Here is a 10,584-nt window from a genome sequence, read left to right as displayed (position 1 = left end):
ATTAGTTGTAGTGTAGTATTAGTTTAAGTTAAGTTATAACGTACGAACTTAGTTTGTTATTTTAGTTTGTTTGTTGTGTTTTTTTTTTCGGTTTGGGTGGGGGGGCAAAGGGAGAACCTGGCCCCGGTCGGACCCGATATTCGGCCAGATATTACTACCCATGCGTCCCTAATTATAATGCATTCCAGCAATATGTATCCGGATTTAAACCACACAAATGCGTACAGGGACGCCGTTTGGTGGTGGCGATGATTGTTTGTTTGTTATGAATTTCGCGCAAAGCTGCACGAGGGCTATCTGCGCTAGCCGTCCCTAATTTAGCAGTGTAAGACTAGAGGGAAGGCAGCTAGTCATCACCACTCACTGCCAACTCTTGGGCTACTTTTTTTACTAACGAATAGAGGGATTGATCTTCACATTATAACGCCCCCACGGCTAATAGGGCGAGCATGTCTGGTGTGCCGGGGATTCGAACCCGCGACCCACAGATTGCGAGTCGAGCGCCCTAACCACCTGGCCATGCCGGGCCGGTGGCGATGAGAGGGTACGTTGCCCCAAACCCCCGATCTCTGGTGGAAAGGCGGATTTTAACATGTTGTTTTTCATTATTGTTATATTGGTAAAACACTTTTCTATTTCAATTCTGGAAATATTTTTTTTAGTCAACGTCACGATATTGTTTACATTGAAATCATACTGTAAACTTCATTTTTTCCCGTTACTTTATAACTAAAAAACCGTTTGCTCGTGTGCACGCGACAGACCTCACGAATTGATGCTCGCACACAAAATCACGTGCTACTGTAAACCCCAAAATTCCTGACTGCCTCCTTGATAATAACAGGCATTTAAGCAGCTGTCTGTAATTCATTCTTCTTGTATATCTGCATAAGAGAAAAAAGATAGTTGTTTTTAGTTATTGTAAATAGGGGATTAATCGCTAACGGGAAAAAATACATAAAAGAACGTAAGATGATTTTGTACTGGATGTACTTCTGCAGGGTCCTCGAAAGTGTTCTGTTTCAAGAGTAAATAATACCAAAAGTAAGGGTAACAAATATTTTTATTTCTTGCTTTTGAAGTTCATATGTCGTGCTGTGTTGTAACCTACAGAGCGCATAATTCTTCTCGTGATCCATAGCATGCGCACGTTATAATAACGTCACGACAGTGCAAATTGCAACGTTAAGCGTCCCTTATGCGACTTCATTTTAGTGTCTACTGACTGACTGACTGATAACACACTACAGTATAGGGGTGCGAGTGATTATAACAGGTGACCCCTCCAAGCGACAGTCGGCCTCCTTTCGGGGAAATAAATAGGAAGTGAATGGTTCAAATAGGTTTACTGTATTTTAATTAGTTAAACATATGTCTTCTTCATGGGTAGCAAGTAAGTGAAGTTTTGTTAAAATGGGAAAAATAAGTAAATGGAAAGGTGTTTACAAGGGGTATCCTGTCAATGTGTGCTCACTGGATTGTGAGGGGGCTTCTGAAATAATTTGTCACAAGTCCTAAAATTCGTGGTTGCGGCGCTGAATACATTTTGTTTGTTAAGTATAAAGCTAGCTAGACCATGTGTCTACCATGGGTATCGAAACCCACTTTTTAGCGTTATAAGCCTTCAGATGTACCGCTGAGCCATTGGATGGAGGGGGCTGAATACATACAATTATAAGTACGGATAAAAAAAAGTTTGAATCTAAGTGATGAATTGTATGTTTCGGATATTAGCGCAAAGCTACACAAGGACAATTTGCACTACCCGTGCCTAATTTTGAACTGATAGACTAGAAAGAAGGCAACTAAACAATAGTAGTACCCACCGCCAACTCTTGGGGTACTCTTATCGAATAGCTGGAATTTGACTTTTACTCTTATAACGCACCCACGGCCCCAAAGTTGTGAGCACGATTTTTCGAAAATGGAATGCGAATCGTGATCCATCATATTCACAGTCCGGAACGCTAACCATTAGGCCACGCTCGACCTTTGAAGTGATGAAACAGTAAATTAATTTAAACAGTAGGTACTACGCTAAAACACAATGATTTCATCTGAAGAACGCCAGTGCTGTTTGTAACTTTAAAAACAAATTAATATGTATGTAACTCTTTTTTTGCTGTTTTTACAGTCTCCCGGCTGGTCAGCGGTAAGTTGGTGGTCTTACAACGCAAAAATCCGCGGTTCGATTCCCGCGATGGACAGGGTGCTTAGTTTGGCACTAAGACCGACTGATGATTTATTTATATTTTTATCAATCCCACCAAAATTTCTTATAAAATATGTACTTTCATCCTCAAGCTTTATTTTTTGCATCTTAATTAATAGGTTCTTGTGTAGTAGATTCAAATACATTTTCTAACTGGATAGCAAAACATAATAATAATATAAAATTTGTATTTGAAAACATTTCATTTTAAGAACGTCCAATCTATATAATACAAGCAAATGTCACGTGACAAATGTTTGTGCTAAAAAAATACGTACAAGAACATTACTAAGATGTGGCTTATTCTGGAACAGAACTTCGCAAGGAACAGAACCGAATTATATTTACAGACCCAAGTTTTTTGATCTTCAAAAAAAAAAAAAAAGTTTTACTCCAGTTATATGCGATCTGTATCCGAAAGAGGGCAGCATATGCTTCCGTCCGGACCTACCGTGTGGTCTGACAAGAAATATTTTATATTTTCTTAATAATGAAACGTTATATTATAAATAAATCAAAACACTTACAAATTTAAATTACTTATAATGTTTCGATAAACCTACTTTTAAGTAAACTTTCTTTCAAACTTTTCTTTAATGAAAGGTCAAGTAAGCGCTTGACAAGATTCGGCCAGTTCAGTCAAACGTAATTGGATTTCAAGATTAAATTCGTCAGATATCTCTAGATAAATATACATGTTACCAATCTAATTACCATTTATTTGTTGTCGTGATAGTTTAAATTTATATTTTTTCTAGCTGGCTAATAACCACCATGTTTGAAACTGATAGTCCAGTAGTTCTAAAACTTTAGTTCCGAGTCACCTGATTTTTTAAAAATCTTGCCGAACCACAACGAGATCTATACACTACGATGCAATTTCTTTCGCCCTTCAGTGTCGGCAATGAGTCTGCATATTTACGACGTTAAAAATCGGGTTTTGATACTTATAGTGGGCAAAGCACAGATAACCTATTGTGTAGCTTTGAGCTTAACAACAAACCAACCAGTTTTCGTCGTTCTATATTTTTTGCCCCACCCCCGAATGGCTCATCGATAAGTCTGAAAGCTTATAACTCTAAAAATTAGGTTTTGATACCCGCGGTGGGCAGATCACAAGTAGCCCACTGTTTCCTTTCCGTAGTTATGCAACTTTTCAACGTACCATCCGTAAAATCTGCTTATGCTTCATCGACTGTTTAATGTTTGATTTCGTAATAAGATAACGCATGTTTTGATTTCAATAATTATTTTATTTATTGTTTACTTACCAAATTGATTGTGTAAAACAGGTGTTATATAATAGGGTCGACTGTGGTCACGTTTATAGCGTGCTAGAACTGTGAATCTGAAGGTTTAAGGTTTTTGACCTATTGCCATAAAAATATGCTTCGCATTTTGAGGCCGTGAAAGCGCTATGAGAATGAAAGTCAAATACAACTATTCGGTCATCCATTAGTAACCCAAGAGTTACAGCTGCATTCCTTCTATTAATTCAAAATTAGAGGAGGCTATGCGCGGATATGTCTTTGGATGCCATTTTGAGAAAATTATGAAACAGAAAGTCGTATACAAATGTATTAAATACGTGATACAGTTCCTCTGTTGGACGTAGGACGGCGCTCAAGTGAATTACTAACTTTAAGACAGTATCGTGGCTCTGAAGAGCGGATTTTTAGGCATTATATCACAATTTTATAAAGTTTTCATAGATTTTTGCAATTCACACAGTTTTTCAGCTATTGGTGTATTCATACTCATAATCACTTGTTTCTGCCGTGCTTTGTTCTTATTTGTTAATTTTACTTTTGTTTGAACGAGAGTTCTTTGAAAGTTTGAGAGCGACTTCTGAGTATTCCTTGTTCTTCTTTACATTTGCTGTATTTGTTAAGTTTGGCAACCACAGACTACTCTTACATTTAGAAGTTAGAGCCCGGTTTGATCACCACTAACCCTCTGTCAGTGTAGACCCTGCTGATGGATCTTCACCAAATTTGGCATGAAGGTTGTTGGATCCACGACGAGATACATACAAATTTTTCAGTTTTGCGGTTTATATGGGCGTTTTTTTTTTACCATTACCTCACCTCCGGTTGATGCATCTTCACCAAATTTGGCATGAAGGTTGGTTAGGTCCATGCAGATATACATGTAAACTTGCGGTTTCACATTTTATGTTTTGCAGTTTTTATGGGCGTTTTTCACAATTACATATAAGTAAAGCAACTTTTCATGTCCTAAGAGTAAGATAACCTTTCATTAATCATGAATTTACATAACTTCCGTCCAGGGAACAAGTACTCCAGCTAATAAGTGAATATAAAGATTATTTATGCATAATTAATATATCATAAGTGCAGTTTTGAAAAAAAAAACAGTTATTAGTATACCAAAAAATAAAATCAAAATACTAGCATTAATGCAAAAATTAAATCTAAGCTAGACACCACATTAAAATAACTCACCTACTGTTATAAGATTGAATCAAAATGTCTGAAACATTATTGTTTGTAACCTGATTTTTATTGAAAATACATGCATATAATCAGTTGTTGAAAAAGAAAAAAAAAGCTTAACTATGAATCAGGTTTACAGAGTTTCAGTGGAAAAAAAGAATGTTCTCAGACTTTGACTGACGACATGTTTTTATTATGTAATCACAGACGGACCCAGTCTTACAGCAGAAGTTCTCGTCGCCACAGCAAACGGCGTTCTTTGCATTACAGCATCTGTATTTGTCGGTCGAGTGAGGACAGCACGTAGTGTAGTCTGGACAGTCGTGTCCTGGTTCACATTCGTTATTAGCTATTTTTGTGAAGAAAGCATCAGACTGCTTTTAAATAAGAATAGTGAATTGCTTACATAAAAATTCCCCGAAAAAACTTTACTGTTTAAAAAGATTAGAGAAGTTATTAATAATATTCTTCAAAAATCTAAGCACCCTAACTTTTTGCATAATTATCTTCCAAGTAATAATATAGTGACAGTTTAAAAATCAGATTTTAAATTGTTTATGCTACTTTAATGGAAGTTACCATAAAACATTATAACTGTTTAAAAAACTTTTAAATAAATTTCACAAACGTTTGAGCAAAAACTGATTTTTCTCAGGTTAGAAATCAACCACCTGCGTGAAAGAGTTTTGATTATCACACAAGTTCTACGTGGTCAAAAAATAGAACATGGAATGGATGTTATTAAACCTATTAACGGAAATGAGAAATAAGTATAGTTTTTATTGCTGGCCAGGTTCTTTTAGATTATTAGGTAAAAAAAAAAAGTAATACCCAGTTCAGTACACTTAACGATAACAAAAAACGTTTCATTTCTCGGTTAGCGCAAATATCTCTGATAGGCCTAACTTCACAAATAAATTCCACTTACTCGCTAATTTCATTTTTCTATTTCTTCGTCGAAACACAAACAGATATCCACAGTACTGAACTAAGTAATTGACTCACTAACTTGCTGGCAGTAACAGCTAAACTGACTAAATAAGGCACTGATTACTCATTAACTGACTAACAAAGTTATTGATTAAAGCTAGCCTAACTCGCTTTTTTAGCCGCGGCATAGCGGCTCATAGAATGGCTCTGTTTTTTTTTTTGTTTTTTTCAAGTATAAACTTTTAGCTCATAGCTCCGTCATCTCTTGACCGATTTCAGTTCTAATTACAGCTTTGGACTCAGGAGGTCAAAACCTTTCGACTGATTTATTTGACCACGCCTAAGGTCTCATAAAAAAAAAACTTATTCTAATCCTGCCTAAAATAATTTCAATTTGAGGTTAGGCTAAAAAAGTTCCTGATGACTAATAAACGTGCGCCCCACGCTTGGTTTTGCTGGCGCACAAAAATATAGCCAATAAAAAAGGGGGGAAAAAAGGTCTCGTAGATTAATTTACTCTAATCCTGTCTAAAATAATTTCAAGTGCCATGGCTATTGAGGATTCCCTCTTGTTTATATATGGCTCTGTTTCCTGAGCTTCAGAGAAGGTTTACGTCAAGTTTCCTCCTGTATAAGCAACAATACAATATCCAAATTAGAAACATGGGCTACAACAATATTATAGAGACAATTTGATTATTGTACAAAAATATAATAATGTTGTTTTAGCGCAGTGGTACACAATGGGCTACCTGTGCTCTGGATTTTTGCGTTTACAGACCGTAAACTTACTGCTGACCACTGGGACAACACTACACGAAGAAAAAACAGTGAATTTTAAAATATAGTAAACACTACTTTACATGGATAACGTAATCCAACAATGCATAAAATAATACAATGTTTTTAAATGAATTTGTCATTAATTACTGAACTTTCAAGTTGAAATAACTTATGATATAATATACATGTAACACGTGTTAAGACAGAAACTTTATGCGTGACTATAAATATAATACAAGTGAATGAATAAAAACTTACCATAAATAACAGATACCAAGATAATAAGGCATAATACTGGTACACCTATTTTAATCTGTGGAAAGATTTACAATAATTACTTTAATATCTTTATATTTTAAAAATATAATATAATGGATATATACATGTTAAATATTTCGTATCTTTTTCACCAGACGTAAAATTGAAAAGAGAATCTGTGACGTAGAGGCCTAACACATTCCTTGATTGGCCGTACTCTCATATAATCATTAAACAATTGGTCCGCTGTATAATAATGAACTAAGCGCAATGCCATAATATTATTCACATACCTAAATTAATTTAGGTTACTGTATGGTGAATTATAAAGGACCCAAAAAAGCCTATAAATATTACTGTTATATAATTACGTTTACTGGCAATAAAGCAGTTTTGTAGCTCGTTTTGAATTCATCTTGTAGTCCCCCTCCCCGTTTTTTTTAAGTCGTAGAATTCGTTTATAAATTAGGGTAAAACATACGTGTTCGTTTTGTACCCTAAAATACCATGAATAAAACCTTACCATTTTCTTACAAGCTTATTCCTTTACTTGTGGGTCCAAGTAAATGTTTTGGGGAGAGATAATTCTATGAAGTGTATCAACAGGTGATAAAAGCTTCTATGCTTCCCACACTCTTCTAGTGTTATGTAATCAATATTTGCATAGATTGTTACACAAAAATCCATGACTCACGATTTGAAAACGCCATACATGTTTACCGTAAATAAGTTTTAGTAAAAAAAAAATTGAATTGATGATTTCCACGGTAAATAATGTAAAGTCTGTGTAACGTTGACCCGTTTTTTTTTCTTTTCGATAGGGGGCCAAAGGCCACATAGAGGGCGTTACCTGCTATAACCACTCGCACTATTATACAGTAGTGTGTTCTCTGTTAATCAGTCAGTGAACACTAAAATGACGTCATATATGGGACGCTTAACATTGCAATTTATACTGTCGTGACGTCAGTAAAACGTGCGCATGCAGGAATCACTCTGTAGGCTACAACACAGCATGACATATGAACTTCAAAAGCAAGAAATAAAAATATTTGTTATTCCTAATTTTGGTTTTATATGCTTATGAAACAGAATACTTTCGGGAACCCTACGGAAGTACGTCTAGAGTAATTACTATTTTATACGTTGAAAATCATAAAACAATTCATGACGTAAAAAAAGAAAGTTCTTCTAGCAGATCTTAAACCAAATAACCTACAAATCACTCGGTAGCCTAATCACATTAATGAATTATCAAATAATTAATATGTAAATGATGAATATTTTTATATTGTTTTAATTTTCAGATGTTTACCTTTGAGTTGGTGTATTGTTCTATTGTATAACATAGACCTCAAAATTGGGATTGCATCTTTTAAGTACGGTAAAAAAAAATACAGTGGTTTGGTAACAGTTTGAATAACATTTTAAATCTATGTTGAGGCGGTGATATAGACCTTGGGAAATAACATATTTGGTTTCAAACAGATGTTTATCATCATAATATTTCCAAAACTTCTGATTGACGCTTACCACGTGTGATAAGAATTGTCTGCCCTTTATTTCTTTGTGTGCATACAAGTGTACGTTTTAATATATATTTGTTTTCACCAAAACTATGGAAGTTGAAATAACTAAACATTTTAGGGAGGGGGAGGGAACCTGTCGCTTTATATGTAAAGTGTTATGATATCAACATTCTCACGCACACAGAGTATATAGGCAATCTTACAAAAATTATGCTCATTTTATGTGACTCTTTTTATAGAGCACTTAGTTTTATGGCGTTTGTATTTTCAGTTATGATTGCGTCATCATTTTGTGTACTTTTAAACGATTTTTTAATTATATGATGTTGCAATAAGAAAAGGGTATAATTGGTTTGTTTGTAATTAAGCACAAAGCTACACGATGGGCTATCTGTGCTCTGCCCACCACGGGTATCGAAACCTGGATTCTAGCGTTGTAAGTCTGCAGACGTACCGCTGTGCCACTGGGGAGGAGGGCGACAGAAAAGGGAATAAAGTGATAGATAAAACTAGGTCGAAATGTCTTGTTTCTCATCACTTTTTATACATTTTTACGACGTAAGTTTAAGAAATTTCATGCCCCTTTCCCCAAGCTTAACTATTAACATTTATTAAGATATTTATATTTTATCATGATACTGACATTATTATACGTATTATATATTTCCTGTTTAAAAGGTCCCCAGTGGGACAGCAGTAAGTTTGCGGACTTACAACGCTAAAATTCGGGGTTTGATTCCCCGCGGTGGTCCCAGTAGATAGCTCAATGTTGGTTTGCTCTAAAACAAACAAACATTTCATTTGAGGGGCGGCTGAATACTGGGAAGACAGGGACGAGATGTCTGACAAGGACTGGAAAGCAACATCATCAACAACGGCGGAGACTCTTACAGCAAATTTCACCAGTGAGACCATCATTGCCAGGAGCCAGCTGGCTGTAAATACCTTGTTTCTTACAATACTACCGCCATCAACTATGGCAAGGGCCTTGAGCATAAATGAAATGGTCACCACCTCGATGACCATCATGCGGGATCCTAATGTCATCATCAGTCGAGCGGCTACCAATTAAGAGGTCCCGAGCATTGTCTTAATGGCAGCTGATGGTCAATCTACCAATGACCCCACCCACCATTACCATAGTCCCAACAGTGACACGTATTCAAATTCTAAAGTGTATTTTCAATAAATGTCTGCCAAATGAACCAAGGACTGGGCCATGTATAACTAGAAAAATGATCAGTTACGATGGTGCCCAGCGCCACCTTCCTGATTACGTTTTTGTTTGTTTATTTTTTAAATGTCGCGCAAATTTACTCGAGGACCATCTGCGCTAGCTGTCCCTAAATTAGTAGTGATAGACTAGAGGGAAGACAGCTAGTAAACACCAACTACTGTTAACTTTTGGGCTACTCTTTTACCAACGAATAGTGGGATTGACCGTCACAATATAACGCCCCCACGACTTAAAGAACGAGCATGTTAGGCGATTCAAATCCCTGACCCTCAGATTGCGAGTCGAGCGCCCTAACCACCAGACCATGCCAGGCTACTCGGTTAGAAGAAGAGGTCTGCCGGCTGTTAACAAAGATGGCTCAAAGAGGGCGGACTCTGGCCCGTGCCAGAACGATCATCAAAAACACCACGGTGACCAAACGGCAATCCACTGCCACTTTAGAGGATTGCTGTCGGATCTATAGTGAGGGGAATTTGATGAGCTATTTTAAAGAAGAAGTAACGCAACTGCTCTGCCATTTCGGACAAGTTTTTCGACTTGAATGCTACATCTCCTCACTTCTCCTGTCTTACAACAATTTTCTTGGAGAATGAACGCTACTGAAAATCCTCGCAGAGATTTTGCCAACTTATTAGTATTTTCCGCGTTTGCAAGAGAAAAAAAAAGACTGGGGGGGGGGGGGGGTACATACTCTTTAAAATAACCAACAAAACTTTTAAGGTAAAACATTACAAGAGCTTCGAAAAGAAAGCCAATCATGGACCAAGAGTTCACTTGAACTTGTTGACTTTCATCGGATCTGTTGGGCTTTCACCAAGGGCGGAGCTGGATATGTAGTTTTCCGCACATACTATTAGTAAAATAGCACGAAAAAAGAAATTGTCCCAAGTGTTAAAGAAATGCACTGACATCGTGACATGCGTAAGTATAAGACGTTATGGCTATACGTAAATTTGTCAGTATTATTAAATTGTTTGGTGCTGCCATCTATTGCCTTACTATGAAACTGAAAATTTCGACACCTTTTAAGCACGCGACATGGCAACCCACCTGTAATACGTATTAGCAAATATGAGAGTTATATGTCACCCTTTTGTAATAGATGTGAGCAGTTTTCATTTGATATTTTCATTTAAATTGCGTTTGCACACGAGACAGTTTTCTCTTGTTTTTTGTTGC

At 36.4% G+C, this 10,584-nt stretch overlaps 1 long non-coding RNA gene across 1 annotated transcript; it reads right to left on the bottom strand.

Moving 5' to 3' along the window:
* Window positions 1–4,713: 4,713 nt before the first annotated feature.
* LOC111085956 lies at window positions 4,714–7,257 on the bottom strand. The gene is made up of 3 exons (XR_002610725.1): window positions 7,163–7,257; window positions 6,640–6,694; window positions 4,714–5,017 (listed from the first exon to the last, which is right to left on the bottom strand). It is a non-coding gene; the product is annotated as an uncharacterized LOC111085956 (long non-coding RNA).
* Between the last annotated feature and the right edge of the window lie 3,327 nt (window positions 7,258–10,584).

Source organism: Limulus polyphemus, unplaced genomic scaffold (genome assembly GCF_000517525.1).
Source record: "Limulus polyphemus unplaced genomic scaffold, Limulus_polyphemus-2.1.2 Scaffold738, whole genome shotgun sequence".
Lineage (NCBI taxonomy): Eukaryota > Metazoa > Arthropoda > Merostomata > Xiphosura > Limulidae > Limulus > Limulus polyphemus.
Note: the sequence above shows the minus strand (reverse complement) of the source record. Positions and strands in the feature narration are given on the sequence as shown.